The 19,036-nt window shown below is 36.2% G+C and overlaps 1 protein-coding gene and 1 long non-coding RNA gene across 13 annotated transcripts in view; both read right to left on the bottom strand.

Annotated features, from left to right (window-relative positions):
• Macrod2 (mono-ADP ribosylhydrolase 2) overlaps positions 1-19,036 on the bottom strand; it is a 1,944,357-nt gene that overhangs the window by 1,467,645 nt on the left and 457,676 nt on the right. The gene's annotated exons all lie outside the window — the stretch shown is intronic.
• LOC116091030 lies at positions 3,850-15,885 on the bottom strand. The gene is made up of 2 exons (XR_004118902.1): positions 15,717-15,885; positions 3,850-4,151 (listed from the first exon to the last, which is right to left on the bottom strand). It is a non-coding gene; the product is annotated as an uncharacterized LOC116091030 (long non-coding RNA).

Here is a 19,036-nt window from a genome sequence, read left to right as displayed (position 1 = left end):
AAAAAAAAAAAAAAATGGGTTGTCTGTTCAACTGACAGGATGATAATACTAGCAGCCTATCATGAATTATGTCTGTAATTTTTAATGTGGGTTATCCTGACTGGCAATATATACAGAAAACAAATAATATACATATAGTGTGTGTGTGTGTGTGTGTGCTAAGACTGTGGTTGTGATGGAAGGATATGTAATCTCCATGAAACAGAAAGAGTGGGGGATTCAGAAAGAGACCCACAAGAATATATCAAAGCAGAGTCATAAAGCAGCCAAAACTGTAAATCAAGGGAAGTTGAACTTTTCAAACAATAGTACTGGGGGCTTTGGACTTCTGCATGTAAAAAATGAACCTCAGCCTGAGCTTTACATCCTGTCAAAAGTTAACTCAAAATGTACCACCGACATAAAAACAAAACTCTGGACATCTAGGAATAAGCAGCAGGCATAGAGATGTCACAAAAGCCACGCGCTGGGAAAGAAAAAGAGAACTTACCAAAACTGGAAGTAGGTTTGTTTTTTTTTTTCTGTGAAATACCAAGGTAAAGGGATGGAAATGCAAATCATCATCCATAAGAAAACATTTTTAAACTGCATGCCAACAAGGCACTAACAGCTAGAAATGTGTTTGAAAATCTCAAAAATAAACGGCAAAAATTAAAAACGTAAGTCAGTCTAATAACAAAATGGCAAAAGGTGAGGAGAAACACTTCACTGAGGACAGAGCAGTGATGGCTCATTAAATCATTAGCCATTAGGAAAAATATAAATGTGTACCCATCAGGAAGACTGAGGTGAGTCTCCATGCTCACATCTAATGCTGCCGAGGATGCAGAGACCCTGCACTCAAACTGCTGTGCACTCCAGGCTGGAGTATGAAATGTCATAGTGACACTGATAAACATTCCTCCCATAATTACATAACCACCACACCCACCTACCCACAATTGTGCTCCCAAATACTTAACTCAGCAAATATCAACGCTAGCACAAACATCTGTACACAGATAAGTAGGGTAAGTTGCTATCTGAGAAGAGTCCCAAACTAGAACCAACCTGGATGCCCTTTAGTGAGTGAAAGTTGAAAAAGGTCCTACCCCACTATAGATTACTACCCAGCCATGTAATGGTGCCAACTACTAATATAGGAAGCAAACAGACTCCCCAGAGCACTGTGCTGAGGGGGCAATCAATCACACTGGCAAATCATGTATCTTGACCAGAAGGTTAAAGAGGAGGTGAGACAAGATTGTGGCATCTATACATATGACAGCTGTCAAAGAGAAACATGGAGCATACTTTCACAAATGGGTGTTTTCCTCTCTATTGAACACCAGTGTTGAAACCCTGGCAGACAAACTTTAACTTAGCTTATCATTGTTACTTATTTTGGCTTGGTTTGATTGGGAACAGGATGATTCTCAGATAATTCAGGGTTGGCTTTGAACTTGCTATGTAGCCCAGGCTGGCCTCAAGTCATTGATTCTAGTGTCTGAGCCTCCAAAGTGTTAGGATATCTGGTCGGAGCCCACACCTGTTGCACTCGAGTTGGAGGAATGAAAATGAAAGTTTCTTTGCCAATAAAGAGAAACATGAAATAGAAATCAGAACACTGATAATGTGCTATCTATAAGCACTTCTAAAAAATATTGCTGTTGCGGGAAATTAAGTAAAATGTAATGAAGCAGTACATTAATCTTTATAGTTCAATATCACTCTACAGTCATCTTGGAAGGAAAGTTTAAATTTTAAGAGCAACTGACAAACTACTTTACCAAAGAGCTGAGTCATTCCGATAGAGACCAGATTCTACACATTCTTTATTACATCCATTTATTTATTTTCTTATTTAATATTTGTCATGTGTATGTGTGTAAGAGAGACAGAGAGACAGAGACACAGAGAGACAGAGAGAGACAGAAACAGAGGGAGACACTTACCCAGAAAGAATTAATATGCACATAATCACATGTTCATAATCCAGTGTGCCTATGGAGATCAAAGGACAAAGAACAGGAATGGGTTCTTTCCTTCCACTACCGGGGAATGGTGGGTTGACTTCAGTCTTCAGTCTTGCTGACAAGTGTCTTGTGTGGCTGAGCCACCTCTGTGCATTCTCTTTCTTTCTTCATTCCTTCCTTTCTTTATTTCTTTCTTCCTTCCTTCTTTCCTTCCTTCTTTTCTTTCTTTCATTATTTGTTTCTTTCAATTTTTTGTGGATCTTACCTTTATTTTTTATTTTTTAATGAGTTATTTTATTTATTTACATTTCAAATGTTAGCCCCTTCTCAGTTTCTCCTCTGCAAACCTCCTATCCTATCCTCCATCCCCCTGCTTCTATGAGGGTGTTCCCCAACTACCCACCCACTCCTGCCTTACTTCTTTACATTCACCTTCACTGGGGCATTGAGCCTCCATAGGACCAAGGGCCTCCCCTCCCATTGGTGTCAGATAAGGCCATCCTCTGCTACATATGCAGCTGGAGCCATGGGTCCCTCCATGTGTACTTTTCGGTTGGTGGTAACAGCATTTGATGCTCTCAGTGCTTTTAAGTGTTAGCTACTCTAGCACGTGCGTGTACTAGTCTCTGTTAGTTTTAGCCTTACTGAAACATGAGCTTATTCTAGATCTAAAGGCAGCCCATTTGGAGGGACACTATCCATGAAAGTTGTTATATTTGCTCTCAGTATGTCTACTTTCTAGACGCTTACATGGCATTTCTTCCACTGGAAGCACTAATGTGTCTCAGCTTCATGCCAGCTGTTTGTGCAGAGGAGGAGGGGGCATGCTGGGGTTCTGAATACTGGAAACTAGATATGGAACACTAGAGGGAAGAAGGGAATGAAGCAGAATTCTGTTCTTCCCATGCAGGATAAAGGCCTTCCACCCAATCTGATTCTGTCTCAGCCATCGGGTCCTCTGATCCAGGAGGAATGAGGCAGGCCAAGGACTAAACACAGAAAGTCAGGACAATATATACTGTACCGAATGTTTCCAAGTTTTGCTCAAAGCAAGGAAAAAGAGCATCAACACAAAGTCTAGTTAATCCTCTGACAGGGGGCCTGGAGGACTGTGATAAGCAGCTGATCCAGAGAAAGACTATTTTCTAAAATTCCCTGTTCTGGAAGGGATGAGTGAGGTTGGATAGAAACCACCCAGGAAGCCAAGACATCCCAGAGGGAGGAACCTAGGGTAAGGTTTAGTGAAATTCAAACTTTTCTTTAAACTTAGGAGGATCACACACTCAAAGTAATTTAGCACTGATTTCAAACAACAGAAACATGGTCAATGATGGCAAACAACGACCCGTATATTCTAGCTGACAGCGATGCGTGATTCTTTCTTCCCTTCCTGTTACCTTTGCACTGCCTAGTGAATGTTACTGTTTTGTAGGTACATATTCCTTCCTACTGTAAAATCACTCACCTCCTCTCCTATGTGCACAAGTAAATAAAAAGCAAGCTCCATGCAGTGTGTGACAGGTTCCAGTAAAGAGACTCTGTTCCATTTACATAGTCTGACAAAATGAAAAAATGTTATCACTACAACAAAGTGATGCTTGAGGATGCCCCATTTCCTAATCTCATTCCATATAGAGGAGCTCGTGAAAAGAGCAGATGGTTCAAAATGACAGCCATTGGTTTTACATCTTGAATCCCTAGACACTAAAAAAAGGGGGATTTCTGCCAAAACATCTATCTAATCATTATGCTCTCCCTCATCCACAGGCAAAGGTTCTATTCAGTATGTCCAGATGGCAGCACAGTAACATGCTTCCTGTTAAATCAGTAAACTGCCGATTAGGGTGAAGGACTTCTAGAGTTAATTTAAAATAATAATAATAAAAAAAAAAGATCAAGACAAGTCTTCCTGGTTTATTTACTTGTTTCACTCAGAATGGTAATCCTCATTAGAATATTTTCTTGGTATATGTCTCATATGGTTTTTGCTCTCTGAAACTGTTCAGAACATGAGGAATGCAGTTGAAGCTATGACATAGAAGGCATTAGAAGTTATCTTTAAGAGCATATTTTTCTTCATCAAATGGTGCTTTTTGATGTGCCATTTCCAAGCAGCTCATGGGAAGAGTTTCATATGTTGAACATGCTGCAGTAGTCCTTTCTCATTCTCATGTTATTTGAGCTGGAGCTGATAACCTGGGTGAATAATAACATCAGTGTTTATGCTATGTCTCCCTGACTAGAAAAGCAAAGGAGGAGTCTATGGAACACTGAACCACCTTGGAGAAACCTGAAATGCATTAAAAGTTAAAATATACATTTCCAGTACTGGGCCCTAGAATCTAACACTGTGTTCAACATCTGTTTTAAAAATAACTCCATGATGATAAAAATGTGTTAGTATACATATGAGCTCCTAGCAAGTATTTCAAAAATATTTATCAACACTTATCAAGGTTCTTGGACATAAACATAAGAAAATCTATGAATGAACTAATCTTTCTCAAAGGTCAAGGCATTTAGAAAAAAGGTGAAATTATAGTCTAAAGTGGTCACCAACATCAAAGTCAACCTGACCAAATGCTTCTAAATATCATTACTTTAAGTACAATTCATTATAGATAATTCAACATGAGTTATAGCTGTACGCATGCTACACATTCACCCTGTATGTCTATGTGCTACAATATAAGATTCTCAGGGTACAGGCATCATTCAGCTTTAATATTGTTTTTATTACTAACATTACCATAAAGCAATGAACCTTCATTTGAATCTGACAGCCCATCCATTATGGTTCCCACTGCACTAAATGGATACAAATAAATCACACTTTACTCTTTGAAAATAGTTTCTGAGGTTGCTTATAGATTGATAAGGTCAAATTTTAAGTAAGATGTATTTATGCAAAGAGAATTAGAAGTAAGAAAAAGACAATTTAAAATTTGATATATTTATTAGTTGGTTCACTGCTATATGAAGCTTTGAAATCAGTGACTGTGGAATTAGTACTAGTGTGTGTGAGTGTTGACACTCACTAGAAATCAATTAACATTTCCTAGAGTGGGCAGTAGCATAGGAGGGGACAATGTGAGCAACTCTGAGACACTGGAGAAAAAAGAGTTGCAGAATGCTGTTCTCAGGAAGTCTATCTCAGAAAGGTGCTGTGTTCAGACATAGAGGAGTTCTAGTCTACAATAATAAGGCTAAGATATAATCATTTGTAAAATAAGTTGTAACACTTACATTTTTTTACATCTTTCCTATTTCCATCCCTCTGAATCATTGGGGAAGGCTCTTCTTCCTGTGGGAGGCACCACTTGACTTATATGACTTGACTATGGGCTGTGACTGCAATTTCTAGCTCAGGATCTGATCCTATTTTACAACTCCCCTAATCTCTCTGTGTGTGAACCTTAATCTTAGCTAGCCACACCTATGAAATCAAGTGTTTAATAAAAGAATGTCTAAACAAGAATGTCTATAGAACAATAAAGGTCTTGTCCTCTCTTGTTCAAGAAACCTTTGTCTAGTCAAAGTCCACATGTAAAATATTAACTATTAAGAACATTAGAGCTTCAATTCCTAAATGATATATATGCCCTTCAAATGATTTTATATTTAGATCAATCTCTCGTATATATGTATATTCATACACACATATATACAGGAAAAGCTCCAAATTTTAGCTTTGACTTGTCCTTCTGGGAATTTCCAAACTCTTTGTGACTCATATCTTTAGAAATTATACAAGTTAATTTAAATTCTAAAAAAGAATCTATTGTAAAAGGTTCAAAAGTCATCCCTAAAACCATTTGCATATGTCACTAAGGAAAACTGTGTGGGAATTATGGTTATAAAACATACAAGAAAATTCAGACAATACAAAAGAGCATGTAGGTAGAAAGTATAAAGGGAACGATGTTCTCACTGTGCAGGCAAAGGCTAACAGGCAATGCTTAACGCAGGTAAGTTATGTCCCAGGGCATTGAGTGTGTGATAGATATGAAACGGGTTTCTCAGCAAAGAGAAAATACTCAGCCACTATTAGATGACAAAGAAAGGGATAAGGTAGAAGGAGCTTGTGGGTTCATGGGCTTTCTCCTCTTCCGTAACGAACCTCTTTGCTGACTGAGTCTTGAGACAGCTAGAATTACAAGGAGCAGTGTATGACAGCTACCACCTGCAAGCTGGGATTAATTACATGGAGTGAGATTATTTGAGTAAATGAAGTCTGTATATGATGTGATTCATGTAGAAAAAATAAGCTGATAATCTGATCATTGCATCAGTCTTCTTTGGGGAAGGCAAATTCAAACTTCAACGTTTTTTACTTGGAAAGGTCAGGGAGAGAATTGGAAAGTGTACCTCTACTGTGTGAATAATGCCAACAGGCAGTCTACTGTTCCCAAATATAGTTTTCTTTATTTCTAAATATGATACTATTCCTTTGTAAAGACATTTTTCTCATTAATATTCACTTCAAAAGTGTTGCTTTGGAACATAAATGTGGCATTAAAGTATTAAGAACTATGTATATAATATAAACACACGCATAGTTCAATAGCCAATACAGTGATGTGTTCTGATGGTTAAATGACAGAGGTCTTTGAGGGGTTAGAGTTAATTTAGACATACAGGTTTTAATTTATCATATAAGTAGATGCAGTCATGAATCAACAAAATTTAAATAAATTAAATTGGGGGCATAATATTCCATTTGGATTTGTGCACTTTTGCTATTATTCAATGGGTGCATCCTATTTACAGTGATTCCTTTCTAATGGCTGACCTTCTTGCTAGTGTTTAACATACTTGTTGCCTTTACTAATTTTATTTACTTTTGAGTCTATTTTATCATATCAGTATAACAACAACTCCCTTCTCAAAAATCAATGTTTGCACAGTATAACCCTTTCCATCTTTATCCTTTTAAACTACTTGTGCTATTTCGGACATGAATTTCATGCAGACAGCAAACCATCATAGCACATATTTTACCCAGTATGTCGGAATATTTTAATTGGGATATTGAGACAATTTATATTTTAGTTGTTTTATTGATTCACACACTATAAAACTGGCCCATTTAAAGTGCACAATTCAGTGGGTTTTATATATTCACAGACTTGTTCAACCATCACCACAATCAATGTTTGAACATATTCATCTTTCCCTAGAAAGACATACCCATTAGTATTCACTCCCCATTTCTCTTGCTCAGCACCTTGTCAGCCCTAGGCAACCAATAATTTGCTTACTGCTCCTAGATTTGTCTATTACAGACATTTCACATAAATAGAATCATACAATATATATTCATTTATGACTAGTTTTTTTTTAAAATAATACAGACTAAGATTTTCAACATTGATTCCTGTTGTAGCATGATCCAGTGAGCCACACTTTTATGAATGGGTAATTTTCTATTTTATGATTATATTTATTCATCTGTCAATGTACACTTCATTGTTTCAATTTGAATGCTAATATGAATGGTGATGCTATTCAGAGATATGCACAAGGTTTATGTGAGTGTATACTATTACACCATATATATGTATATATATATGTGTATGTGTATATATACATACACACACACACACACACACAAATATATATATAATTTGTGGGGTTCATATTACAATCCTATGATTAACAATGTGAGAAACTGCTACAATACTTTCTGAGGTGAATGTAGCATTTTGTGTTCTTCTTATGTGTGAAGGTTGTAGTTTCTCTTATAGATTGTAGATGATATGACTTGTCTTTTTGATAATAGATATCCTGACTGGAGAAATTGACATGTCACTGTCGTTTCATTTTACATTTGCCTGATGAATTATGCTCAGTACCTGTCAGTGTAGTTCTCAGCCACCCAACTAACTTGTTTGGAGAAATATATATTCTGATTCTTTGCATATTTCAAAACTGACTTATTGGATATTAGTTGTGACCACAAAGAACACGTTATTGTTCTACTTCCTTATCAAATGTGTCATTTGCAAATGTTTTCCCAACTCTGCTACTCATTTGTTATTTTCTTTATGATGTGACTTGAAACACAATTTGTTTTCAATTTTAATTAAGTCCAATGTGTTTGCTTATTTTTTTGATTTAATGCCTTACTAAAAAAAACATTACCTAGTATAAAAAGTCTATTCTTAAGTTACTATCCTTATATTTTAATTCTTTCACTTAGGTCTTATGTCTTGACTAAACTTTTATGTAAGGTTTGAAGTTGGAAAACATTAGAATTCCAACTTTTAAAAATGGATTACTCCACCCATTCAGTTTCCACGGCTCATTTACACTTTTAGTATTTTTCTGATATATAACAATTTATAACCTATTCTTTCTTTTTAAGACTTCTACATATCTTAATTTGCTAATTTAATATTCTTTTTGTTTGTTTCTAGCCTAACCTATAGCATTGTGATGTCCACTGTCTCATACAGTGTTTCTAATTATTCCTCTATTGAAGACACATACAAGACAAGACATAATGGTGCTAATGTCTAAGGTCAGGGGATAATGCTCCTGCCAGCACACTGTGAGTATGGAGCTATAAGCTGTAATTGTCCAGTGATGTTTAGAAGATACTGCTAAACACTTGCTGTGGCTGTCTAGAGAGATCTTAGAGCATTTTGCCTTTCTGCATCTACTAGAACCCCTGGACGAGATACAGTTGCAATACCCTACTCAAAATACAAGAAGAATAATGGGAAAATTCATGGGAGTTACCTCTGTACAGCTCTTCCTCTCTCAAGAACCCTAACAACCATCCTCCCCTTTCCATTTTTCAGAGATTTCTCCTGTTTGTTGTATTATTTAGAGATTTTCATTTATAAGGAAAAAGACCTTGGAGAAATTCTACTACTCTATTCTGATAGAACTGAAAATAATATTCATTTCAGTATTAAAAATGACCATTTGTTACCTTTGAATTCCACTAATATATTTTGTTTCTACCCAATACTAATTTAGGAAGGTTCAACTATTTTGGCCATGGTACTAAATTATTCCTTTTGTTGTTCACAAGCAGGCAAACATCCATTTATATTTATCTAAAATAATTGTAAACATTTGAAAATAATTACATGGTTAAGTCACTCCAATTAGTTAAAAGAGTTGGATGAGAACACAACAGAATATTCAAACAACAGCTGAGTAGAAGATTTTAATCTCATTACCACTGATGTCAGCATTCTACCTGAAGCAAAACTAATTGCTGCACTTCCACCCACAGCTCCAACTCACTGCATACTGACACTGGAGAATCATGGAAGAGAAAATGCCCTAATAAAGGGAGGCAGACACACAGAGTTTTTATTGAGCCTTTGCATCATGAAGGAAGCTAGAGAACAATGCATCTGTAGTTCTGAGTCTAAGAGAAAATATCAATGTACATTTGCAAGTTGACTCTTTGGAACCAAGAGCTCTAAGTAAAGTTGTCTCAGATGTGGGCTGGATATGGCTTTGAGTAAACATGAGAAATAGGGTATGGAGAATCTCAGTTGCACTTCAGATAAGTCATCTAATGCCCTGGAACCTGTTTGTCTGTGACATAAAGGTTGCTGGTTATCCTGAAAAATTAATGAAAGTATAAAGAGATTCTGAGAAATGGTAAATGACTACTCATTGGCCTCTTGACTTTGCCCTGACAAATTCGTGTAGCTAGTGCTCAGAACCTCAGGATATTAGGGTTGAATTGTTTTAGGAATTTCCCAATGTTAATTTAAAAGTAGAACAACAACACACATTTTCTAAGGATGCATGCCTCAAAATACAGACATACACTTAATCTGAATGAATACAAAAATGTTAACCTGTGTGATTCATCATCAAATTTCAAGTGCATGTTTTCTAAAAGTAGGTGATGGTACAAATCTTAAGAATTTCTGCTTCAATCTTGTACATTTTTCTCTGAAAATTGTTAGAAGTCTTAAAGGAATTTTAAAGCCACATGCTCAGAAAGACTACCTCACTTCTTTCTCTTAAGTAGTGGAATCCCAACAACAGTGTCTCTTGTCTTCCCATCATCCAGTGCTTTCTACAAAGTGCAGTATGTTAGATGTTAATAGAGTTTATAACAAAACTATTAGAATACATTCCCCTTCTCTGGCTTATTGGCCCATAAGGGCGTACACAAACCTAAGTCTATTTTATTCAGTGTTCAATGCAATGTACATTGCCATTTGGAGTCTTGGACCACTGGAGATGGACTCCATAGCCCTGGAAAATTATTTAGTGGCCTGGACCTTAGAGTCCCAGTTATGGGGATAAAATAGCAACATTACACTGTACTTAAGAAGTATTTCTCAGGTAACCTGGTCACACCCTTATAAGTCAAGGGGTATGTCACCAGCCAGTTCTGACTTCATTTAAGGATGAACAAATAAAAGATCTAACAGCATGTTTGAGCTACAAAATCATGACTGATCCATGAGTAACCTGTGAAGCAAGAGAAACACTAGCTTTGAGAGATAGAAAGAAAAACGGGTAAAGCAGAATAATGTGTGAGATTTGGAATCCAAAACTAAATAACTCACAGATGTTAAGTGGACAAATGGAGGAATAAAGGAAGAGCACAACCACTGTCTAAGACCTGGGGTGTGATACTTTTAAGAGTAGAGGTACACAATGGATGACTCGTATGGCAAGCAAGGGCCATGGATTTCAGCACTGAATCATCAACTGTACTCTGTGGTGGGTAGGAATCTAAGGTTAGAAGAAAATATCCTGATTCCTTACTCTAGATTGGGCTTGACCTCAACCTCACTGTGCTAGCATAGATGAATACTACCTATGCCTAGGATCCCGAATTCTAGTTTAGCAGATTTGTTAGCTATTCTGTAGATACTGAAGCCCAGAAAAAGTTGGAATCCTCTGGGCTACACCAAAGGCATTGTTCTTAAACACACTCCACATTGCTGTAGCTGAACCTTCTTGGGGAGTAGGGTTGTTACTATTTTCCTAAGAAAGAAATGCCTTTTTTTAAACCTTATTAATCCCCACCTTCATTCAGAAGAAATGAATATTTATACTTCATTCAATTATAAAGCTTTTAAAAGACATGTTAGACAGTGTAAGAATAAGAGGAGCCAATGGGCCACTGAAATATAAATGAATAATACATGAACTATTTTCATAGATAAAATTAACTAGAAAAAGAGACAAAAAGTCACATGTTATCCTGTTGGGTTAGGGTGTCAGACATACTATCCAACATCCCTGGGAAGAGCCACTATTCATTTTAAGAAATAAGATGAAAAACATATATTTTTATTAGTGAAAAGTATCACAGATGTTAATTTTTATGAGATAAAATATCCTTTAAGTATTATACTGAAAATAAATTCAATGGTTAATTCAGAAAAAGGGGAATGTGAGCTTTTACCATCCCTTCAACTGTAGATCTACCCATGCATATCCAGTCATAAAAAAACATTGTGAAAAGCCATTGTCTACTTTATAAAGGAAATTAGGCAACAGCTCAGAAGAAACTTCATTCAAAATAGACGATGATTAAAATTTAAACAACATAATATCCAACTACCTTTTTAATATTTTATAATCTGAATAAATGTACAATTTTATTATCACATATTCTTTTCCAAAATATTTTAACCTCATGCCATATCTCAATGGCAACTCACTACAAAATTTGCACAGGCAAGTTATCCTTCCATGTAGGCTATTTTTGCAATAGATAATAATGATGATGCCAGAATTGATTATATGTGATTGATCTGTATCGTGGGCCTTCTGAAATACAAGTAAAGTCAAATATACTGTCAGCTTAACAGCTCTGTTCCTTTTGACAACTTACAGCTTAAGAAATTGTGATGTATAGAGAGCTCTTCCCCCATTTAGGCTTACATCCATCTAATGCAGAGTTATAAGGGAAGGTGACCGATTTCACATTCCTGCACTGTAGTGGAAGCAACACTTATATTTATAACTGTAATAATTCACTATCATTATTTAAATAAATATTGGAGAATTATTAAAGGAAATATTCACTCAAATACTAACTTAATTTATATCATCCAGTTCTTCACTGGATTAAAAACCCAACTCCATAATATTTTTCTACTAATAATAGGACAATCAAAATTTAATTTTTACATTTTCTACAACAATTTTCTGAACAAAAAGATTGGCAAAGCATTTTGAGACTTATATGGAAATCACATATCACTAAATTACTTACACAAAAGTATTAATAGTTTGAATGTGTAGAAAGAAAAAAAATATTTCCCTGTCAAATCTTAGTATCTCCTGAATCAAAATATAGAGTGACAGTAAGTAAGAGCTTTTGAAAGAGTGACATAATTAGATTGTTCTCATGAGACTGGGCTGTTCTATAGAGAGCCCTTGCCATGTGGTTCATCTCTTCAGCATATGGCCACTTCCCTCCTCAGCCATGTTGTGACAGAGCCACAAGAACTGAATAGCTGCTCATACCATGCTCCAAAATTTCCCCAGTGATTTGCTAATAAATCACTTGTCTTTAAAGTTCTCAGCTTCAGGTATTTTATTATGTCAATGCAAATAGACTAGAAAGAAGAAGGAAAGCCAAATTAGATAAGGATCTAAGCTGCCTGAAATCTCAGAGCTACAACTGTAACTGATGCAGAAAAAGAGTATGAAAGTGTCCGATGTCTATGGTCCCTACTGGTAGAAGATTATGAAGTAAAGAATTGGCACATAGTTGTATTTAAATGATTTTAAGATTTAAACATTTTAAGGGCAAAGAAAACATTATTTTCTTAGTATCCAAGACAATTATTGACATGAGACAAATGTATAAGTGTTGAGTGAATGAACCATGAGATCTTACTTCATCGTCCAGGACAAACAAGAAGGTTAGAATTAAATTCAAAACTGCCTTGAGCTCTCTCTGTCTCCTGCTTGAGGCTCAAGATGGAGCTTGGAGCTATTCCTGCTACTGTGTCTTCAGTCCACCATCATGAACCTAAACAGAAGGGCAGGACCAACCTCCAGGTGAGCATAATTATCCAGGAGGGCAAGGCTGGATACCCTAGGGCTGGAACAATCATGACCTGAGAACAAGTCTGCCCCCTCAAGCAATAGGAACTTCTTAGACCATCCTGTGGAACCAGAATTGAAACAACACCCAGGGAATGTCTGCACCAAGATTGTCTAGTCATGTGAACCTCCTCCCCTCTGCTTTTATTTGTTTCTTTTGTTGGTTTTTGGTTTTGTTTCTTTCAGTTTTTTGTTTGTTTGTTTTTGTTTTTCTATTTCATTTAAAGCTCACTTAGTACTGCAAAGTCAGACCTGGGCCCATCAGAGCCCTCTATATTTTTCCTCCATGTGGCCATATTGATTAAATCACCTGTCTTTGACCTTTAAGCAGCAGTAACAACAAAAACTTCTGTAGAAATATCTTTTTAAACCATCAGTTAAAAAAATATTTGCACAATGACTCCAGCTAAAAGAAATCTTACACAAAATTATTGAAAAAAAAAACATGCTGCTCAATTTTAAAGTAAGGAAAATTTCATATGTAAAATTATAACATATATAAAATGGGATGTAAAGCCTACAAAACATCATGATAATTTTAATGTTAAAGCAAAATTATATAGAATATTTATTGAAAATAAATACTGCTTAACTTCTTTGTCATGACTAGAAATACTCAAAGGGTATCAAAAAGCCTTGGAATGTGAAGGTGAAAACCATGCAAAGGTATTTTTCCTACCACCTTTAAAGGTAGTTGTAACCTATTGTATGAATGACCACATAGAGAAAGCAAGCATGTGATCTCCTCTTTAACACTGTTACCAGTAGGGGTGGTATGTAAGGCAACTGTGGCCAGGTCTTTCACAGTATGGATACCCACTAGGCCAACATCCATTGCTTCAGGGCTTTCTCTGGACATAACTATTGGCTTTGCCCGAGGGCATGAAATGTCATGATGGATGGAAAATTCATGTCCTCCAGTACCCTCATCCTGTAGGGGGAAGAAATCGAAGGCACAAGTTTACTCTGTTGCCCTTATCCAATTGAAATGATCTTTAGTTGGTCCATGCTAACTTTCTTTGTGGCTTTATCCATAGCCTGCAAGACAGAAGAAAGGGTAGGAAAAGACGGCATGTTGTAACCTCTTTTCCAGATCACAGTCTTAAACACGTGCCCCCAAATGCCCAACATACAGTAGCTTCTCCTTCCTTTATGCAGACTACAACACTATTACCATCGTCTAATTTAATATTGGAAAGGAGGTTTGCAATATAATTAGCCTCTTATCCCTTTCCAAATTCTTTCTTCTATTCAACTAAGATACCTATTAGTCAGCAATGTGCTTCTTGCTATTGTTAGGACATATTTGCTAAGACAGCTGCCCTTATCAATTAGTGCTATCAGTATAAAAATGAGATACTATTTCTTTCATATTGCAGCCTGCAACTGCTTTTTCATGTATCTAAATATTTCTAGGCTATAGATAAACAACAGCCCATGCTTTGGAAAGTAATAAAGGGATCTCCTTTATTGACCTTAATTATATATAGCTTTAGTAGCTGAATAATTAGTGTTTTCTAATAATAGTTTCATGACATTGTGGTTCTAATAATTTCCCAGTCTTTAAAATTAAAATTACAAGGCAAATTTCAGAGTTTTAAAGGAACAGTGGACTTTGCTTCTTACTACTGGCTATGAGCAACAAGTGACTGTGTATGTGTGTGTCTAAACTGTGGCTAAAAGAATGTATGTGTACATGGACATCCTTGTGACACACATGTAAATGATGGTATAGCCATGGAGCTTCTGAGATAGCTGCAGAGCTTCCCTGAGGTAGCAGTTATCTGAAAATACCCAATTCTAGAAGAGAAAAACCTTCTCTCTCTCATACATACCTTCAAGTTCATAATGCTTTCCAACAGCTACCACAATTTCTCAAAAGTGAACTTTAACAACAAACCATTTAGCTCTTATGTAATGCACCATCTTAAGCTTTATAAAATTATTACTAATGACCTGCATGGTTGCTTAATTACTATAATTATAAAGTAATTATAAACAAAACAAAATACAGAAAGCAGATCTAGACAGATGTGTGTCTAGAAACCACATCCCATAATTAAATTAGAAGATGGTAGAACACCTCCTCTGTCCACGCCAAGGGGTGGTGGGATGGTTTCTTCCTCTCACTGGAAGGAGGTACTAAGGGATCCTCAGTATGCAATGGTTACATTACTTTAGACATAGTTTCTGATTGCCATGTACATAATACATTGAGAGAGAAGTCTTGGCTTCCCAGAGCCCAGAAACAGACATCAGTATGCAAACCTCTGTTTTTGTGTTCAAAATTATAATTAAATAATATAAGTGACCACAATAATTTCAAAGCATGTTGGGTAAGTTTTTTTTATAAATAGTCTGCAAGTGGCTGTTATGCAAGCCATTTCTCCTGAAATTATCCACACTTATATCTCAATGATTCAGTCTTAAACAAAACAAAACACTGAATGCTCACATTCAGAATACAGACACTTACATTAAAATATAAAATATAAATGCAGTGAGCTCATCTTGATCAAATGCATTTCTCGTTGCCACATCAACAAACACAAATGGGTCCCTCAGCTATGCCATTTTCAAGATTTCTGGCTGACTTCCAACTGCTGCCTTCTGCACCGCACTACCAGAAACCCTATATCTGTACAAGACAACTCTACCCATGATTGTGAAACTGTAAGATGTAAGAACTAGTGTCCCCAAGAGCACCTGTCAGAGTGTAAGTGACAGTTGATGGATAACACCCAGATCCTCTGCCCTGGGGCCAGGATGACTCTGAAGTAGATGTCCCACAGTCTTTCATAGCTCCCCACAACATCAAGCTGGGGCTGGGGTCCTCTTTGCTGGCTCTCTTTTGTCTTTATCTGATGTAGCGCATTCTTGCCTTGGAATGTAGAACTCATGGATGCCACAAAGAATTCACCAGCAACATGACAACAGCCGTTAACAGCACTCATTAGTTGTTGGGGTCCTCCCATAGGAACTGGAAGCTTTTGCCTGTTGTAATCTCATTCTCACACAGACATATATCATTAGTACCTCACAATGGGACAAAGAGGCAACTGAGAGATTTAAGAAAGTTGCAGAGACTTAGATCACTAGGTATTTAAATAATGGCTATAAATGAGAACATGTGAAATTAAAACTCGTCTTGCTCATTCTTTTATATTATACCACCACCATAAAGCTAAACTTATAATGGTTCAAATACAGAATCCACATAGTAAACCTGCCTCGTTTTTTTTAAAAAAAAATATTCACAAAAAATAAATTTTGTTTTAGCTACTTAGTAGTATTTAGCCGAGTCCATTTCGAAGCCTTCTAATATTGCCAAGCATTTTCAGAAGACACAGAGTATTCATTTCACTTCAAATATCTCTGCACTTAAATGCTTGTTGTTTTGATTTGACATAGAATATTCTTAAATGAGTATATTCAGCTTGCAGAGACTGGGAAGAGAGTTCTGGCCTTCTGAGTTCTGGGCATCATACCATTTGTTTAGGGGCATGGGAAATGCTCCATCAGAAATGGTGGCTTTGCCAGATACCACAGGGTTACTTTCTTTTCCAAAATAGAGGCAACATCTTTTCTTGAAAACTTCATAGCCAGGCTGTGTCCAATAACACCTTGAAGTTTTCACTGATGACACACATCCTTTAATGAGAAGTTCACAGGATGGAATTGGGAAGGTAAAGGGAACTGCCCTAGAGCCTACTGTGACAGCATTTCCAACATTCATAAGAAAGTTATTTTACTAGTCCTACAACCTATTTATTGTCACAAAGCAATGATTTATATTAATTGGAAAAGTCCACAAGAGAATGCTACTACATATTTAGATTATACCAAAATACAAATCATTTATGAAATTATCCATGAATTAGACATTGATCTTAAACAGCTTTACTTCATGACATGAAATTATATCAGCTGAAATCAACTCATTCTCTGCCTAAAACAGATAAAAGATAGTGAATCTAAAGGAGCAAGAGAAGGTTCTCTGAGATGTATTGGTTATGGGAAAATAGGTGTAGGAAGAAAGAAGAAAATGAAAAAAAAGAGACCATTTTTCTAAAGAAGAATAAAAATATCCCATAATTATATTTCTAAATTATTATTGATTATTTTAATATAAAAGACTCTCATAAAATCTGTCTTAAGAAAGTAGACTATATGATTTGTGGTAATTTCCTGTTTCATTAGTTTATTATTTAAAAATTGACATTTAATTTAAAAAAGAAAATTTTCTAAGAGTAGGAATGGTATGAAAATCACTCATGTTAATTGTAGATTATTTCCCCTAATGCTTTACTACAAAAAAATATTAATTTATACACCAACACTAGAAGATTCATAACACAAAGCCTGTGTGCCCTCAACTGGATTCCACTACTGCCATTTCTCTATGCTCTTCTTCTTGTTTAGCTATTGATCATCTTCTATAGTGTAGATACCAACTTTTTCAGACATTAAAAATTCTTCCTAAATATTTTCTCATGCATATATGGTTATTAAGCATTCAGTGTTTGCTGCCATTTTGTGAAAAATCACAAATATTAAGTATTCATTTTCTACATTTTGATCAATGTATATACTTAAATTTGTCTTCATCTCTAGATTATTGACTTATAGGGAATTCTGAGGGAAAGAATAAAGAATAACAACTTCTATAAGCTACCTTTTCTGCATTCACTCCAAAAAAACGTGGAGAAACTTAAAATAAAATGGGTACAGTTTTCTTTTGTTAACACAATAATTTCTCCAAGTCTACCTCAGTAACAATAGGAAGGGCTGCATAAAGTGATGCTGAAAGGTTATCTTGTCAAAGTGGGCACACCTCATCATGTGTCAGTGGTGCCCTGCATGAACACACAGAGGGGAGATGAACCAAAGACAGCTGAAGACAATAGGTGATAGCACACACAAATCCTCAACTCCATCCAGAGTCCACAACATCTACCCCTCATCTCCAAACCTCCAGACTGTTGAACATTTAGAAATTTAACTGAATTGTAGATGATTTCCCTTAATGTTCTATTATGAACAATGTTAATTTATACAGCAGCACTGAGTCATGAAACCTCATTTGTATTCTCACCTTCATTCCACCATTGTCATTTTATGCTTCTTTTTTTTTTATTATTATCTGTTGATCATCCAAATAACTGAATTTCTGAAATAGTACTTGAATTACAAGTTTTGAAACTATGTACTTTGTCCTGCTGCAGCCTGCCCACGGGAGCCCTGCTTAGCAACCTACCGTCATTCACCAGGGACTGGCCTCTTGGGGAAGGCACAGATTCTCCTAGTTCTCCCAGGAAGTCCCCTTTAGTGTTTCCTTCTGGCTGATGTCCAGTCTTTTGTGGCTCTCCACCTACCTGTGGAATAGCGAACTATCCAGGACCTTACACTCCCACACCAAGCTCGAACCCAAGGAACTCACAGTCATCACATTTGGCTAGAACCCAGATTGGGCAGCAGCAACAGAAGAATGGAATCCAGCAAAGATAAGACCAGCAATCTGTACCAAGCAACACCCAACATCAAAAGTCATATAAGTCACCTGACATTTCAGTGGAAACTCTAAAATGCAAAAGAGGCTGAACGTCAGTTCTGCAAACTCTAAATGGCCACATATAAATAAAACTATCAATCACAATCCATGAAGAAGAAAAAAATTTCACGATCACAACAAATTTAAGCAATTTCTGTCTACTAATAGAGCCCTACAGAAAACTTCAGTCTGAAAAAAAAAAGTTAACTACACTCATGGAAGACACAAAATAAATACTCTAAACTGTTAGTCAAAAGAAGTAAGTGTGAACCACACCACAACAGCAAACATCAAAATAACAAAATTTATAAACTGCTCATTAAGAACTCTAAATATTAATGGCCTCAATCCTCAATGAAAGGTATAGGCTATCAGATCAAATTAGAGAACAAGATATGTCTGTTCTCTGTACCCAAGAAACACACCTCAACACCAAGGTCACTCATAACCTTAGGTTAAAACAGAAAAAAAAAGA

Source organism: Mastomys coucha, unplaced genomic scaffold, assembly GCF_008632895.1.
Source record: "Mastomys coucha isolate ucsf_1 unplaced genomic scaffold, UCSF_Mcou_1 pScaffold15, whole genome shotgun sequence".
Taxonomy (NCBI): domain Eukaryota; kingdom Metazoa; phylum Chordata; class Mammalia; order Rodentia; family Muridae; genus Mastomys; species Mastomys coucha.
Note: the sequence above shows the minus strand (reverse complement) of the source record. Positions and strands in the feature narration are given on the sequence as shown.